The sequence below is a fragment of the Giraffa tippelskirchi genome, chromosome 1 (assembly GCF_054371585.1).
Source record: "Giraffa tippelskirchi isolate mGirTip1 chromosome 1, T2T-mGirTip1v1.2.pri, whole genome shotgun sequence".
In the NCBI taxonomy this organism is placed as follows: Eukaryota; Metazoa; Chordata; class Mammalia; order Artiodactyla; family Giraffidae; genus Giraffa; species Giraffa tippelskirchi.
Window position 1 is genome coordinate 203,568,570 of NC_137275.1, and position 18,632 is coordinate 203,587,201.

The following is an 18,632-nucleotide window of genomic DNA, read 5'->3' on the forward strand; positions in this document are numbered from 1 at the left end:
ACACAGCTCAGGGGGCAGGGCATCTCTAGGGAGGTTCTTGTACTAGTCACTGACTCCGCAACATCCCATGGAGAGTGGTCATTTCACTGACCCCCTACATCCATTCCAGCCCCAAATGATTGGTTTAATCATGGAACCCCAGTCTTGTTGGTTATAGGTAGAGGAATGGGCATATGACACAATTCTATCCGGATGGATTAGGGAGAGGTTCACTTAGGGATGTGTCTGGGTAGAATTTGTGGCTTTCATGGGGTTCCAGAAAAAAAGAAAGAAAAAACCTCAGAGATGGAGTTTCACATTCAGGTGATTTATTGAGGGGTTTTCATGGGAGTGACAACTGTAAGAAAGTAAATGAAGCAGGACTAGGTTGAAAGAGACGTTCACTGGTAGAGTGGTCTATGTGAAGACCTCTGCCAACCCAGTGGTCACTGTGGGACTGAGATAGCTACTCTGAGGCAACCCCAAAAGGGACTCAGGAACTGGGGTATTTTCCTCCTGCATCTGGTCACTGTGTGGGCTGTCTGTGGGGAGCAGGCATCACCTGCGATGAGACCCCTTTCCTAGGAGGGATTCAGCTGTGAGCCATCGGCCGCAGGAACACCAACAGCCAGGGGAAGGAGCGCCCGAGTCCTGGAGGGGTTGTCTGGGCATCACACTGCCATCCACTACAGTATGTCCCTGCACTGCTCAGAGTCACCAGCTTTTTGTTCTAAGTTCACTTCCCAGGGAGCATCTCCTCCAGTATCCTGCTTTGTCTTCTTCCCAGGGAAACAGGCTAAGAAAATTGCTGGAGGGACCACAGCCCCAGTCACTACAACTTGTCTTCAGGCCACAATCAATACCATCTCCCTCCTCCAATATCCATCCAAGATCCTCCTCACTGTGGGCTAGTACCTCTGCTGGTCACACCTCGTGTGCTGGTCCAGAACCTCCTCCTTGAGGATCCAGGCTTTCATTCACCAAGCCCTTCTCAGGCTATGGTTGCAACAAAGTCTATTTACCATCAAAGTCAGGCAAGTACCAACTGGACCACCTGGGTGTACACATCCTACTCTTACCAAGTGAAGCAGTCCTGTTTCCTTCTGACAATCAGGACCAATGCCCCTGTCAAGATGCCAAGCTCTTGGCAAGAAGAATTCAAAATGACTGGGCAAAAAACAACACTTAAGTTTAATAAGACTCTTGCTATGACCCCTGTTGGAAGTATCTCCTCTGGGAATAAGATCTCTAGAGTCACAGATCTTAAAGCTACTGAAAGGAGAAACACAGACTATTCCCCAAATGAGTCATAGGAGTGATGGTAAGCAGGTACATGCCCACTTTCTCCCCCTTGGTTCCTAGACTTGCATTCCCAAGCACCATATTGGAGACTCAGTGCCAAGAAATGGCAGAATCTATTTCTAAATTGGCACTATACTGGGCCCTCTCAAGTCATTTTTTATTAAACCTTTTAATTTGTATTGGCGTATGGCCAATTAACAATGTTACACTAGTTTCAGGTGGACTCAAGTCTTTTTAATGGTCCCATCAGGTCATAGGTTTCTGGTTGATATGGTAAGCTATAAGATCAGAGGATCCCATGGACATGTGTCCACTGTCCCATACCTCTTTTGCTATAAAGTGGGTTCCTTTGTCTGAAAAGACATGGTGTAAGTCATCAGAGGCTGAGGCTTTACAAGCAGGAAAGTCAAACCCTTAACTAGAATTTTAGTTACCATAAATTTCTTCCCTTCTTGGGTGGAAGGGAGCCAATGTAATCAACTCATCATCAAGTGTCTGGTTGGTTTATTGAGGGCTGACTATATTCATGTATCAGGTTGGTATTTTGACAGCAACAGAAGCTAGGTCAGTCCTGGTTAGTGGAGCCAGTTCCGTGAGACTCATGCATGAGCTCGCTCCTAACACCACTGCTACGCTCTCTGTGTACTCACTGTAATAGGGAAGAAAATTTTGTATTCTATTACAAGTTAATCACTAAAGAAAAATTGCCTATAAGCTTAAATTATACATAATGGCCCCTCTCTGGGAACCTTGCTTCCCAGGTAATGAGAATTAAGCTAAAATACCTTTGTTTAGCTTACAGGAAACATCCTAACCAGGCCCACCTATGAATGACTGCAGGGAGGAAAAAATTAACACATCCCCTCCGGAGGCTGATGGGAACCAGGAAGTGACTGACTTTACTCCCTCCCCTTCTGGTACAAAAAGAGCCTGAATTCTAACTCAGATAAGATGGTTCTTTGGGGCATGAGTTCAACATCCTCTTGGTTTGCTGACTTTCTGAATAAAGTCATTATTCCTTGCCTCAACAACTCATCTCTTGATTGTTGGCCTGTTTGGCAGTGAGCATTACCACCTTAGGCTTAGTAACACCAGTGTGCCAACACCAAGGTGGCTCATATCAAAGCTGGCTGATGCCAGCTGGCCAATCTTCTGTCTAATTGGTCGTTTTGTTCTTTGTGTGACAAGTGCTCTTTGGTGGGTGTCAGTGGATAACTCAGAGTTTTTCACACCTCATGATCACACCTATAGATCTGTATACCTGCCTACCTTTCAGACCTCCTCAGACCATCTTCTAATCATTTTCTTTAGGCTCCTCATCAAAAGCCAAGTCATATAAAATGGCCCATGATTCCAAATATATTCTTATGTTACTTCTTTTTCCTCACAAGGCAAATTTCCAAGGAAACTACTCAAAACTCTGACCCCTTGAAGAACTGCCAATCACCATTGTATTTCCAGGTGAAGCTGTAGTGTAGTAGAAGCCCATTTTGGCCTTGAACCCACAGACCAATCTATTGGTTTCTATTCATGAATCAAATGTTTCTTCCTCCATGAGTTGAATCTCCCATTTGGTGGTAGGTGTGAGCTGAGGGGGAGAAGGCAATGGCACCCCACTCCAGTACTCTTGCCTGGAAACTCCCATGGACAGAGGAGCCTGGTAGGCTACAGTCCGTGGGGTCACTAAGAGTCAGACACGACTGAGCGACTTCACTTTCATTTTTCCCTTTCATGCACTGGAGAAGGAAATGGCAACCCACTCCAGTATTCTTGCCTGCAGAATCCCAGGGGTGGCGGAGCCTGGTGGGCTGCCATCTATGGGGTCGCACAGAGTCAGACACAACTGAAGCGACTTAGCAGCAGTAGCAGCAGCAGTGAGCTGAGGGAGAGATATGGGTGCAGCAGTTAGGGGTAACATAAGGACCTGAAATGAATATTCACATTGCTTACTTTGCTCTTCATTCAAGCCTATGTCCAGTTCCAGAAACATCACATTCATGTCACGGTCGAATGCTGTTTGGCCCACCCAACCACTGATGTGGTCAGTTCGACAGAACCAAGTACATGGTGGACAGTGCTGACCATATAATGAGGCAGCACTTCACCTCTATCAGGGTCACCCAGCATCTTAGGAGCTGGTTTTTGAATGGCATATTATCCTCTTCTGTAAAAGGCATGATCTTGCTCCAAGACCCTAGGGAGTCTATGTTTCTCTTGCCACAAGCTGTCTTTTCCCACCACAAATACACCTATATGGAGTGCTGCTATGTAGCATATACTTCATCCCATTTTCACCTCATCCTGAACCTGCTCCAGAGATTTTTCTGCTTTGGACCTCGCTCAAAACTGACAGCCTTTTGTTTCATTCAGCATACGGGCTAGAAAATCCTTCCAAGATATGGCATATGCTTCTGTCAGAATGTCTTGAGGATACCAGACATTGTGCTTCCTTCTTTGTGCTGCAAAGTTCAAGAATCAATGGCTTGGCTACTTTAAACAGATGTCTTGGCTTATCCCAGTCTTTCAGAACCCAAAATATCTTACTCTGTGGTGGGCCTTTGAATCCTCACTGTATTTATTTCATCCTCTGGAGCACATGTGTCTTGCTGAGGTCTCAGGCATATTTGTCACTTCTTGCTCATCTCGTCTGGTTAACAGGATGCTGCTAATATAGTAGACCAGTGCAAGGTCACAGAATGTTTTGATGGTCTTTGTCACTTGAGCTATATTATGACTGAGAGAAGGAAAGCTAACAGCCATAGGGAAACACTGTTTATGTGTCCTATTGTTCATCCCGTGTGAATGGAAATTGCTTCTGACCTTCCTTCCTAATAGGAATGGAAAAGAATGCATCCATCAGAATAGTGGCTGCATACTATGTACCTGAGTCCATTTTAATCTACTTTTTCAAATATACTCAATTTGGCACAGCAGTTTCAACTAAGGCTACTATTTGGTAGATCTTGAAATATTCCTCTGGCATTCCCCAGAAGCAGTTTGATGGTTGTTGGGCATGACTGGTGAACGGGAATGTAATTAGTGATCACCACTTTTGCATCTTCTAGGTATCTATCATTTTCCCCAGGATATGATACTGTTTAACTTTACTACTCTCTTCACTGAAACAGGGGATGATTCTACTTGGCCTTCCTCAACGTGATAGGTCTTATACCACAGGCCAAGGATCTATTGTGAAAATTCTTCCAATCATCCATTTCAAAATTATACCTTCAGGGACTTGTGAAATGCCTACCAAATGGATTTGCAGGCCCAGTGGACCCATCATGAGACTGACTTGAAACAGGAGTTCATTTGTTTACCAGATAGTTCCACTCTGATAGGAAGGCCATAAAGATGCTTCAGATTTTGGTTATTAATGTCAACTCAGGTCCTGGGTCCAAAAGTCTTTAAAAATGGCATGGTCTTCTCTTTCCCCCTAGAGTTAACTGAATAAAGTATCACAAGTCAGTTTGGGGAAGGATTAGCCCAGGGGTCAACAAACTTTTTCTGTAAAGGTCTAGCATGTACGTATTTTTGGCTTTTCAGGCTACATGATCTCTGTTGCAACTACTTACCTTTGCTGCCATAGCACAAAGTAGACATAGGCAATATGTAAATAATGGGAGTGACTGTGTTCTACTGTTATTTACAAAAACAGACAGTGGGCTGGATTTGGCCCATAGGCCATAGTTTGCCAACCCCATAGCCCTCTGCTGGCCAGATCCCTGTGTCTGCCATCCCAAACTCATTGTTCATTACGATAATTGTACCCACCTTAACTTCGGCAGTTCAGCACCTCCACCTAGTTTCTGTTATTTCTGGATCGTATTGTTTCCATTTCTATCAGAGAGCTTGGTTCTGTAACAGCATCTCCGCTCCTGACCTCAGATGTCTTTAAAATGTCTCTTCTGTGGCAATGTAAACTGATACAGCCACTATGGAAGACTGTATGGAGATTCCTTAAAAAAACTAGGAAAAAACCACCATATGACCCAGCAATCCCACTCCTAAGCATATATCCTGAGGAAACCAAAATTGAAAAAGACACATGTACCCCAGTGTTCATTGCAGCACAATTTACAATAGATAGAACATGGAAGCAGCCCAGATGCCCTTCAACAGATGAATGGATAAAGAAGTTGTGGTAATATACACAATGGTATATTACTCAGCCACAAAAAAGGAACACATTTAAGTCAGTTCTAATGAGGTGGTTGAACCTAGAGCCTATTATACACAGTGAAGTAAATCAGAAAGAAAGATAAGTTACGTATACTAATGCATGTATGTGGAATCTAGAAAGATGGTACTGATGAATTTATCTGTAAGGCAACAATGGAGAAACAGACATAGAGAACAGACTTATGGACACGGGGAGAGGAGAGGAGAGGTGGAGATGTATGGAGAGAGTAACGTGGAAGCTAACATTACCATATGTAAAATAGATTGCCAATAGGAATTTGCTCTATGTCTCAGGGAACTCAAACAGGGGCTTTGTATCAACCTAGAGGCGTGGGATGGGGAAGGAGATGGGAGGAAGTTTCAAGAGGGAGGGGACATATGTACACCTATGGCTGATTCATGTTGATGTTTGACAGAAAACAACAAAATTCTGTAAAGCAATATCCTTCAATTAAAAAATAAATTAATATTAAAAAATGTCACCTCTGAGCTCCTTAATGATGCCCTTTCACAGGGCATTTCCTACTGATTTTGAAAGAAGTTCCTTTTGCACTCTTGCATGGATCCTATTTGACTGGTGGCATTCCCAGCCTTACTTTATATCCACTTTACTATGTGACTTCTCCCAGCCTGTTGATCTCTTCTGCCACTTCCTGCCAAGGTGGGGCTGGTATTTCCACATCTCTTAGTATAGGCACTTTTTCAGCGTTCCAAGAAACCTCCATCAGAAGGTCAGCATCATATCCTGGGGTCCTCTGACAAGGTATTAAGTCCTAGATCAGTCTTCCCAGGTGGTGCAGTGGTAAAGAATCTGCCTGCCAATGCAGGAGCCACAGGAGATGTTTGTTCAATCCCTGGGTTAGGAAGATTCCCCGGAGTAGGAAATGGCAACCCACTCCAGTATTCTTGCCTGGAAAATTCCATGATCAGAGGACCCTGGTGGGCTACAGTCCATGGGGTTGCAAAGAGTTGGGCACAACTGAGCATCAGCATAGATCTTCAATCAGGAAGATTATTTCTATACTAATAAGCTCTTCTTATCCAACTTTGAGTTCCCCTTTTCTTGAGCCAATACCCTCAGGATCCACCCACTATATTCTCTTCTGTTCCCTAATGGTTCATGTTGGTGAGATTCCCCCAGCTCCTGAAGGTCATGGTCTTTCTCCTCCTTTGCAGTGCTTCCCTGGCCAGATGAGATTGCGACTTGACCTTCATTATCTGTCTGGTGTCCAAGAGGATAGAGTCCCTTGGACTGCAAGGAGATCAAACCATTTGATCCTAAAGAAATCAGTCCTGAAAATTCATTGGAAGCACTGATGCTGAAGCTGAAGCTTCAATATTTTGGCCACCTGATACGAAGACCTGACTCATTGGAAAAGACCCTTCTGGGAAAGATTGAGGGCAGAAGGAGAAGGGTGTGATAGGATGAGATGGTTGGATGGTATCATCGACTCAATGGACATGAGTTTGAACAAACTCTCAGAGATGGTGAAGGACAGGGAAGTCTGGCATGCTGCAGTCTATGGGATCGCAAAGAGTTGGACATGACTGAGCGGCTGAACAACAACCAGGAGGATAGGAGTGGTAGATCCTGAGGAAGCCATGTGTTATCTCGCATTCTCTTCCCCAGGATCTGATTCTATTTTGCCACTGATAAAAGTTTTAACAATTGCACTGCTACTGATTGCCAAGGGCTATTATCAATGATGAGGTCCTTATCAACAGCTGAGTGGCAGGTGGTCTTCATCCAAAATATCATGTTAGACCTGCTTCCTAGGACCACTCCTCATGTGTATTCTCTTAGAATGAGTTCTTTGGGAGAAATATTCAGGAGCAGGGTTTTAAAGACAAGAGATTCATCAGGGAGTGCCCGCAAGAACACAATCTGTAAAAAAGGGAGGGAAACAGCATTGAGCAGAATGGGAAGTTGAACTGCACTTGGTTGCAGCAGGATGTCAGTCTGTCTAAAGGGGAACTGGGACTAGCACTGGTTACGAGGTGCCTTGGGGTTCAGATCCCAGGGAAAGGGTGTGCTCTTGTGCAAGAAGCCTTGTTTGGATGAGTTCAATTCCTGGGGAGAAACCCAGCAGTGAGATATCACCAGTCAGCACTCCTAGAGACTGGGAAGTGAAGTCTCCATCCCCCAAAGAAGTGTTCAGATGGCATAGCCCAGTGTCTGCTGCAGATGCCTCATTCTTTAGAGGAAGGTGCACCAAGAGAAGGTCCCTATCTTCCTCTGGAAATTGCCATGCCCGGATAAGGTGCTTACAATGACACAGCCTGTGTTGTTCCCATGAAGGAAGCTGCTCCTGACAAAGCTGAGGATGTCAGAGACAGAGAAAGCCTGGTCCCTGTGATTCTGTTGCTGGAGCTGGAAGGGCCTGCTGCTTAGAAAGAATTAGTTTTCTCTTTCTTAAAGAGGCGATCATTGTGACTGCTATGGTAAAGAACAGGTGACGCTAGTGGTAAAGAACCTTACCAGACTCTACTGGAGACATAAGAGATGCAGGTTCGATTCCTGGGTTGGGAAGATCCCCTGCGGAAGGGCATGGCAACCCACTCCAGTATTCTTGCATGGAGAATCCCATGAACAGAGGAGCCTGGCAGGTTATAGTCCAGAGGATCGCAAAGAGTCAGACATGACTGAAGCAACTTAGCACACACATACCCAGTTTCAAAATTGAATTTACAGGAAGTTCAAATGATGGATGGAGGAAATGGAAGAGAGAATAGGCAAGAATGATTGAATTTTTTTCGATCATGGTCATGCACTTCAAAAGAAAATGCTATAATGAAATAGGGAATGATATTGTTGAAATATATTAATGTTCTTTTCTTTTTTTGCATCTGATCTCACTTCACTCTGCCAAAGGCATTCATTTGCACCAGGGAATGAATACCAAAAAGAAGAATGATTCAATATTGGAATCTAAAATCCAGAAAAGAATTTTCAAATCCACAGAAAGACATTCATTCTGAAAGCCAAGGATTTTCAGTTTTTGTTTCTTTTTTTTAAGTTTCCATTAAGATCCAGATGTGAGCAATGTGAGATTCAAGTTTAGTGTTAGTCAGGGCTGAAGAGACAAGGATGTGATACAAAGTAAAATCTATTGTTACCAATCTTCATGAAGAGAGATGAGATAGAAACAGAGAGGGAGAGAAAAGGAAGATGGGCAGAGAGACAGCTGCATCCCATCTTTTCTCCGGAGTTTCTCAAGGACCTAAGGGGTTGTGGTAAGTGGATGAAAGAAAAACTCAAATCAAAGACACATTCCCCATTTGGAACCCCTGGTATTGCTCACCCCTCTGTGTGCTGGTGATGAAATGAAATAGCTTAAATGTAGTGAGATGAATGAGATTAACGTAGTGTCCTTGCTTCCTCATATGTGTCCCCTAAGGGACCCAGATGTTTCTGTGTGCTCTGGAAAAGAGATGCAGTTGGCCTCAGGGAGGCTATGGGCCACAGACTCTAGACATCAGCCAGAGATGTTCAAGGATACCAAGGCCTGGGGATCAATAAGAAAAGTTGGAGACAAGGACTCCAATGAAGGTGTGGACAAAACACCCCAGGGAACCAGATGAGACCAGAGTTCATTGACAAGCCACAAAGAAGAGAAACCAGGTGAATTTCAAGGACATCAGATCTAATGCTCTATCTTTTCCGTCCATACGATTTTCCAGGCAAGAATACTGGAGTGGGTTGCCATTTCTTCCTCCAGGGGATCTTCCCAACCCAGGAATCAAACCCATCTCCTGCATTGCCTACATTGGCAGGCAGATTCTTTACCACAGAGCCACTTTGGAAGGCTTTTCCTATCATTAGGAGGTCTCAAAAATATATTTCCCACTGTTAGATAGGAGAGAGGAACGAAAAAGAGGAATTCTTGAAGAAACACTTTCTCAGAAGATACTCTACTCTCATAAAAATCATGCAGTTTAAATCTCAAAAGACTGTTTTTTAAATTTACTTGAAATTATATTTTATTGTTGCTCAACATTTTTAAACTTTCTTTTTTATTCACAAAAGTAAGACGTAATCATTGCAAAAATTAGTTCATTTGGAAATTAAGAAAAAAGGTTAAAGAGGAAAACATGTGGCCTGTCCTCTCATCCCTATTAACATTTCAGCCTCTCTTTTTTCTCTTAGGAACATTTTAACTTTTTATTAACTTTTATTATGGTATAGTTACTTTACAATGTTGTGTTAATTTCTGCTGTACAGAAAAGTGAATCAGGTATACATATATTTTATATATATAATATATATTATATATATAATACATATTATATAATATATTATATATTATCCCCTCTTTTATTAATTTTCTTCCCATTTAGATCACCACAGAGCATTGAGTAGAGTTCCCTGTGCTATATGGTCAGTTCTCATTAGTCATCTATTTTGTGAAGTGAAGTGAAAGTTGCTCAGTCGTGTCTGACTCTTTGCGATCCTGTGAACTATAGCCCACCAGGCTTCTCTGTCCATGGAATTCTCCAGGAAAGAATACTGGAGTGGGTTGTCATTCTCTTCTCCAGGGGACCTTCCTGACTCAGGGATCAAACCTGGGTCTCTCACATTGCAGGCAGATTCTTTACTATCTGAGCAACTGGGGAAGCCCCCATGCTATCTAGTCAGTTCTCATTAGTTATTTATTTTATACATAATAGTATACATGTTGATCCACACTGGTATCCATACATTTGTTCTCTACATCTGTGTCTCTAATTTTTGCTTTGCAAGTAAGTTCTTCTGTATAATTTTTCTAGAGTCCACATATAAGCAATGTATATGAGATTTGTTTTTCTCTTTCTGGAATACTTCGCTCTGTATGACAGTCTCTAGGTCTATCCACATCTCTGCAAATGGCACAATTCTGTTCCTTTTTATGACCCAGTAATATTCCATTGTATATATGTACCACATCTTCTTTACCGACTCCTCTGTTGATGGACAGGTAGGTTGCTTCCCTCTCCTGACTACTGTAAATAGTGCTGCAACGAACACTGGGGTGCATGTATCTTTTTGAATTATTATGGTTTCCTCAGGTTTGCCCAGGAATGGGATTGCTGTGTCTTACAGTAGCTCTATTTTTAGTTGTTTTTTTTTTTTTAATTGGAGGATAATTGCAGATGTTCAAGCTGGATTTCGAAAAAGCAGAGGAACCAGAGATCAAATTGCCAACATCTGCTGGATCATCAAAAAAGCAAGAGAGTTCCAGAAAGACATCTACCTCTGCTTTATTGACTATGCCAAAGCCTTTGACTGTGTGGATCACAATAAACTGTGGAAAATTCTGGAAGAGATGGGAATACCAGGCCACCTGACCTGCCTCTTGAGAAACCTGTATGCAGGTCAGGAAGCAACAGTTAGAACTGGACTGGAACAACAGACTGGTTCCAGATAGGAAAAGGAGTTCATCAAGGCTGTATATTGTCACCCTGTTTATTTAACTTAAATGCAGAGTACATCATGAGAAACACTGGGCTGGAAGAAGCACAAGCTGGAATTGAGATGGCCGGGAGAAATATCAATAACCTCAGATATGCAGATGACACCACCCTTATGGCAGAACTTGAGGAAGAACTAAAGAGCCTCTTGATGAAAGTGAAAAAGGAGAGTGAAAAAGTTGGCTTAAATCTCAACATTCAGAAAACTAAGATCATGGCATCCAGTCCCATCACTTTATGGCAAATAGATGGGGAAACAGTGGAAACAGTGGCTGACCTTTTTTTTCTGGGCTCCAAAATCACTGCAGATGGTGACTGCAGCCATGAAATTAAAAGACGGTTACTCCTTGGAAGGAAAGTTATGACCAACCTAGACAGCATATTAAAAAGCAGAGACATTACTTTGCCAACAAAGGTCCGTCTAGTCGAGGCTATTGTTTTTCCAGTGGTCATGTATGGATGTAAGAGTTGGACGGTGAAGAAAGCTGATCACCAAAGAATTGATGCTTTTGAACTATGGTGCTGGAGAAGACTCTTGAGAATCCCTTGGACTGCAAGGAGATCCCCAGTCCATCCTAAAGGAGATCAGTCCTGGGTATTCATTGGAAGGACTGATGCTGAAGCTGAAACTCCAATACTTTGGCCACCTGATGCGAAGAGCTGACTCATTTGAAAAGACCCTGATTCTGGGAAAGGTTGAGGGCAGAAGGAGAAGAGGACGACAGAGGATGAGATGGTTGGATGGCATCACCGACTGAATGGACATAAGTTTGAGTAAACTCCAGGAGTTGGTGATGGACAGGGAGGCCTGGCGTGCTGCAGTCCACGGGGTCGCAAAGAGTCGTACACGACTGAGCAACTGAACTGAACTGAACTATACAGTTCACAGTGGCTGTATCAATTTGCATTGAGACAGTGATATTTTAAACGCTCGTTGTACTGTCTGAGTGCAGGGGAATCAGGAAGCACCCTGCTCATATCCCCTCAGGCTGTATCCACATCCTGCAGAATCCCCTCCAGCAGGAGTAGGTTTGAAATGCCAGAAAACCCAAAGGTCTCAGGAGCAGCCCTCAGCGGGATGGTCAGGAATCAACATGTTATTACCCAGCTCCTCCCTCAGGTTGGGATAGTTCTTAGCACATGTGCTACACAGGCTCCCAGAGCTCCCCAGTGGGGCTAAGCTCCAGTTCCCTTGGTGGTTAATGTGCTTATAACACACATCTCACTAGCTGCCTGCCCCTCTCAGCTTCTTGGGATTTCCCCTCTCACACAAACTGCTTGCACTTATAGTCTTTTCTGAGTTTTCCCCTGGGAATCCTAGGCTAAGATGACTTAAAGCCATCACTCCTTTACCTAGTGAGATGGGAGCCCGTTAGGACCATTAGATCTGCTACTATCAAAAGAAGCTATATTGGCTTTGCACACCCAAGGCAATGAGAATAAATCTGCACAGCATTTTTTAGGCATTTTTTTTTTATTCTGAAAGCATCATTTATTTAGACAACAAAGATTGATTTAGTTAAAATTCAGTTTAGTTCAGTTCAGTCACTCAGTTGTGTCCGACTCTTTGCGACCCCATGAATCGCAGCATGCCAGGCCTCCCTGTCCATCACCAACACCTGGAGTTTACTCAGACTCATGTCCATTGAGTCTGTGATACCATCCAACCATCTCATCCTCTGTTGTCCCCTTCTCCTGCCTTCAATGTTTCCCAGCATCAGGGTCTTTTCAAATGAGTCAGCTGTTCGCATCAAGCAGCCAAAGTATTGGAATTTCAGCTTCAGCATCAGTCCTTCCAATAAACATTTAGGACTGATTTCCTTTAGGATGAACTGGTTGGATCTCCTTGTAGTCCAAGGGACTCTCAAGAGTCTTCTCCAACACTGCAGTTCAAAAGCATCAATTCTTCAAATTAGGTATAAGCAGTTATGTAGGTCAATTTGGAATGTTCTGTAGTAATATGAAATTAGAATACACAAAATTCTCATGACTGTATTCAGTCTTCTTCTCCATCATTGTCTTCTGCCCTGATTATTTGAGCCCATGTGTTCTTGCTTTTCTATTCATGTCTGGTAAAGAATCCAACAAAATATTCAATATTAAGTATAGAAGTTCTTTAATTAATAATACAATCATGCAGGACTTCCCTGATGGTCCATTGGTTAATAATGCATTGCAGGGGATGTGGTTTGATCCCTGGTTGGGGAACTAAGATCTCACATGGCTCTGGGTAACTAAGCCTATGTACCACAACTGGAGAGTTCATGTACTCACTGCAACAAAAGGTCCTGCAGGCCACAACTAAGGCCTGACAAAGCTATATATACATAAATTAAAAAAAAATCATACAGTGCACAGTCATTTATTACAGATCCACCCTGTGACAAATTCTCTGTGGTGAATGAATGAATGAATGAATATATGAATGGTGGGGTCTCTGCTCTAAGGACCGTCATTCTAAAACAGATGTAAGCATTAACTGAAATTGATTCAGTGTAACAAGTTCTCTAATGGAGGACCACAGCAGAGAGAGAGAACTTCCCCTTGAGGCATAAAGGTTTGTTAAGGAAAAGAAGGCATCAGTCAGTTATTTCCACAGTTTCACTAGAAAGAATTATCCCAAACCCAGTGGCCTAGACAATAGGCATTTATTTTTCTCACTCACAGGTAAGTAGACAATGGTTTGCTGGCTTTGGCTCAAGGCTATGGCTTGATTCCAGGTCTGTTACATTTCTCATGCTCAATGAAGCATCGTCTCACTGTGAAAAAAAAGAGTACAGTATCCAAAAGAGCACACAGAAATCTGCAGTGCTTCTCCAAGCATCAGAGTTGGCACACTGTCACTTCTGCCTGCATTTCACTGGCCACAGCACACATCTAGCCAGTCCTAAGGTCCCTAAGATAGGAATGTAAACTGCACACCAAGGGGAGAAGGAGGGCTGGATATCTGTGTGCATAATCCAGTCTATCCCAAGTATTGATGGAGGGGAAAAAAGCTCCAGACAGAAACAACAGTGAAACACCATTACTCTCACATGTCCAGGTCATTTGTTTAGTGGAAACATGTGTAGACACACCTCAACAAGTCTCAGTCATCCTTTAGTCTACTGCAAACCAATGAGCACCATATCAGTAGACCCCAAAAGACACTGAAGTAGCTTCAAAAGTCACCTGGAGAGTCACGGAAGCAGAAACAGGGGCCCATCCCTATTGTGCTGCTAACTTAATTTGCAGACCTTGAAGACCTCAGGATTTTCAGAGAATCCCACTGTGGTACAACAAAAAAAATACACATTTTTTTGTTCTTCTGGTTCCTGGAACACAACTCCTAAAACCCTTGAAATCTCCAGGGTGATAAGAGTGGTGCAATGACTGGGGCCCCTGTGTAGCTTCAAGATGAGGACTATTTTACATAAATATCAAAGCATAATCCAAGGGTTAGAATTTTCGACTCCAATCCCTGACTTCTCCCTCTCCAGGAAGAGGAGATTGAGTTCAATCACCAATCTCTGAAGATTTAATCAATGCTGCCTAAATAATGAAATCTACATGGTGGTTGCTGGTTTAGTTGCTAAGTCATGTCTGACTCTTGTGACCCCATGGACTGTAGCCCAGCAGGTACTTCTGTCTGTGGGATTTCCCAGGCAAGAATACTGGAGTCAGTTGCCATTTCCTTCTCCCGGGGATCTTCCCAACACAGGCACTGAACCCAGTCTCCTGCATTGCAGGCAGATTCTTTACCAACTGAGCCACCTGGAGCAATGAGGTTCAGGGAGCTTCCGAGTTAGTGAATACATCAAGATGCTGAGAAGTCATGGGTACCCTATGCCCCTTCCCTATGCCCTGCCCTACATATCTCTTCTTCTGGCCATTCCTGAGTTGTAGCTTTTATCACAAATTGATAAAAGTAAGTAAAACACTTTCCTGAGTTCTGCAAGTTGTTCTAGCAAATTATCACATCTAAGGAGATGGTTTTAGGAACCCCCAGTTTTTAGCCAGTTGGTCAATTCAGGTGATAACCTGGGATTTGCAACCAGCATCTGACAGGGAGTGATCTTGTTGGACTAAACTCTTAACCTGTAGGGTCTGAACTAGTTCCAGGTAGTGTCAGAACTCAATTAAATTGTTACACACCCAGTTGTGTCCACGGAGAACTGGAGAACTACTTGGCCTGAGAAAAACCTACACATTTGGTGTCAGAAGTGTGAGTAAAAACAACTAAGAGTTACTTTATGAAGGTGAGACTTATGAATGATGCCTAGGAGAGAAGTGGGTGCAGCAAGACAGAAAGTGCCCCTGACGGAGACAGCTCATGGCAAACAACCTTCTCATTTTCCTACACCAGCCAATGAAATTCTATGAGCCAAGCAGCCAAATCTCGGATATGGAACACAGAGGCATGTTAGCCAAGACTGCAGACTTGAAAACTTTCAATAAACAGGGTGTTTTCTCTAGAATTGTCTTAGGGACTGACATCTTAGCTTCCCAGCCCATACCTCTGTGCCCCTGCAGCCATCAGCCACCTCACAGGACAGTAGTGGCTGAGGATTGACAGTCAGTGAGTGAAGGAGACAGGCTCATATCTTGGCTCACTGAGTGCGAAATAGCATGGTTTTGACAGCTTCTTGTCAATCTCTCAGCACCTGAACTCTGAGTACTGGATCATTCAATGTGTAACTTGTGTTTTAATAGCCCAGCCATTTTTATTGGACAACATCTCATATGGGAGCTTCAAATAGACCACAGACAAAAGCTTAGCGACTGCAATTTGAAGAGGGTTTGAGAATGCTGAAGTCCTGAGTAGTTCATCTTGCTCCTCTCTCCAGAGTGATGCGTATAGAATTCCAGGGAACTCTGGGCAGGAGACATGCAGAGATGGATGGGAGAGCTGGTGTTTAGTCCCCTGCCCACTCCCACCGTGGGCCAGGAGTTCTGATGGATGGAAGCTAAGATGGCTGGAGCTGAGGAGATGAGTGCCTTCAGCGTAGGGGTTTCCCTGCTTTATAGGCCATGGCGGCACATTGTGATTTATTGACCCAGCTCATGTCAAAATATTACCATGGTTCTTCTAAAAACATGATTTCCTATCTGAGTCTTACATAGATTTCTCTAATCATAAGGCTTTTAATTAGCATCAATATGATTTAAATGTTTTTAAAATAGTCCCCTAATGTAAACTTTTCTTTCAACTCACTGAATATCTATTGAGTGCTTACTATAAAAATGTGAAATAAATGCTAACAAATATGATGCTACTAAGTATGATATGCATGTTATCACATCAGAAGTTCATTTATTGAGCACTTGCTGAATACTAGACACTCTGTGAGGGGCTTGTCATCAATATTAACCCTCATTCTCATGAAACATTTGCTAGTTACCTCTCACCTTTGCTTACAACATGAAATGAAAGTTGATGTAAAGTATTCATGATTGTGGGCTTCCCTGGTGTCTCAGCAGCAAAGATTCTGCCTCCAATGTAGGAACCACAGGAGACATGCATTTAATCCCTAGGTTCAAAAGATCCCCTGGAGGAGGGCATGGCAACCCACTCCAGTATTCTTGCCTGGAGAATCTCATAGACAGAGGAGCTTGGCAAGTCTTCTGTCATTGGGTCACAAAGAGTCAGACACAACTGCAGCAACTTAGCACACAGGTACACATGCATTATTACAGAGCAGGAAAACTTGAACACAGTTCTATTGATTCATAAGTGGAGGATTTTTCTTTACATATATAGCACATAAAATAGAGCATAAATGCAGGGCTGAATGCATGGAAGGTCCAGTCCACATCCATGCAGGTGTGGCTGGAAGCATTAGCAAGGGCTCCAGGCAGCAGCCTTTGTTAAAGCAAGACAGTCACAGATGCTGAGGGGCAAAATGTGTCCATGTTTTTCCCTCAGAATAGCTCCAATGAAGAAATGAGTAAGGGAAAGTAAGACCATCCCACATCTGATTCTCTGAAATACTGGTTTCCATTTTCTGCTGCCTTGGAAGTAACTTAGCTAACTTAAAGAAGTCTTATGATATCTTGTGATAAACCATAGTAGAAAAGAATATTTAAATAGCATGTATGCTTATGTATAACTGGATAGTTTCCGTATAGCGGAAACTAATACAACATTGTAAAACAACTATATGTCAATTAAAAAAAATATATCAGCTGGTAAAAAGTCCAGGTCACAGGACTGGTATTCCCATTATCAAATGATACTCTGGAAACAGGACTGTGTGCTACAAAATGAGTTCCCAAAGGCTCTAAAAAAATGATAGATGTTCGATTATTTGGGAACACTGTGTAATACGTCACTTTCTCAGATAATTACTTGCACATGTTACATTAAACATAGAAGTCTTATAATTACAGACAGCTTTTTATGTTATCATGCTTGTTCCCAGGTAATGGAAAGAATGGAGCATCCTTCTAGACTAGAAGGCTAAACAGACGGCGGTCCTTGTGTGCCCTATGCAGCTAAGAAGCTATCCTTCCATCTCAAATTCGATCATCATTAAACTGAAGAATCTGTGTGAGCACATGCCAGGCTCTTACGTTTCACCAGGAGCTAGACTATGAACTCGCTGCGAGCTCATGGCTACTCTAGAGGATCTGGGATTTTTTTCCCGTTCCTCCTTTAACTTTGTGCTCTCTTGCTGTGGTATCAGGCTCTCTCCCTCACGTTTCCTCATTCCAGGCTGGCATCTTGCAGACTCCCCTCTAAAGTGAAACCTTAATGGGACTTGATTTCCAATTTGCATTTTTATTCTTGGTGCCACTTCCTGGATTGCTCTCAGCCCTGTTCCCTGTATCCTACTATCCCAACCTGCTGACTTCACCCCAGACTTTCAGCCTGCGGCTCACATCTCTCTGTACCTGATGGGAGCCTGTAAACGTTGGTTATTGATAGTGGCCACCAAAGATGTTTTTTTTAATCATCTTGAGACAGGACTGGGACCTAGGACCCTTTACTGCAGTGCTGCAGTGCTTGCACCTGGAAGAACCTCTTCTCTAGCAACAAAATACAAAGAAACTATAAGGAACTAAAAATAGCTGTGTGCATGCACAGTTGGAGAAAATTCTGGACAAAAGAGAAAAGAGGAAAAAAAAAACCCAAATCAAATGCCATTTTTGAAGAACATGAAGCAAAAGCAGGGTACTGCATATGCCCCCTGCACACCACCATCTAAGAGTGGGAAAATGAACTAAGCCTCACTTCTAGCCCCTCCCCTGGACACATCCCTACCTTCACCCCGTATGACGAACAAGCTTGCCCCCTCTTAGAGAGTGAGTGAGCAAGGGAACCTGTGCTTGTTTCTGCCCCCCGCTGCTGCAGCAGGGACCCCAATAAAGCCTTGTCTGAATTTCTTGTCTGGCTTCTAGTCAATTTCTATTGATTGGAGAAGATCAAGAACCCTGGTCGATACAAATCTTGTCTTCTGGAAGGACTGCCTATCTCAGCCTTTGGGAGAAGAAGGTATTTTTAGTTTGTATTTCCCCCCTTTAATAATTATAAAACATCACCTCTTTTTAAAATTATTTTTGGAGTTTTTAAATTAATCAAATGCCATGACTGAAAACAAACTAACTTAAGTCTGCAACTTACTCTGAAATTTAACAACAAATGAGACACATTGATGAATGGATAGTGGAACTGATAAAGCACACACTGTATAGCAAAATGTTGTTTTAGGGTGCAGGGAAATGGGTCTTCACTGTAAAAT

At 43.0% G+C, this 18,632-nt stretch overlaps 1 long non-coding RNA gene across 1 annotated transcript in view; it reads left to right on the plus strand.

The window, feature by feature from the left end:
• Positions 1-18,276, plus strand: part of LOC145538912 (uncharacterized) — a 37,753-nt gene extending 19,477 nt beyond the window's left edge. Inside the window, exon 2 of the long non-coding RNA XR_014077322.1 lies at positions 17,313-18,276. This is a non-coding gene — a long non-coding RNA (uncharacterized LOC145538912). The remainder of the gene's footprint in view (positions 1-17,312) is intronic.
• The last annotated feature ends 356 nt before the right edge of the window (positions 18,277-18,632 follow it).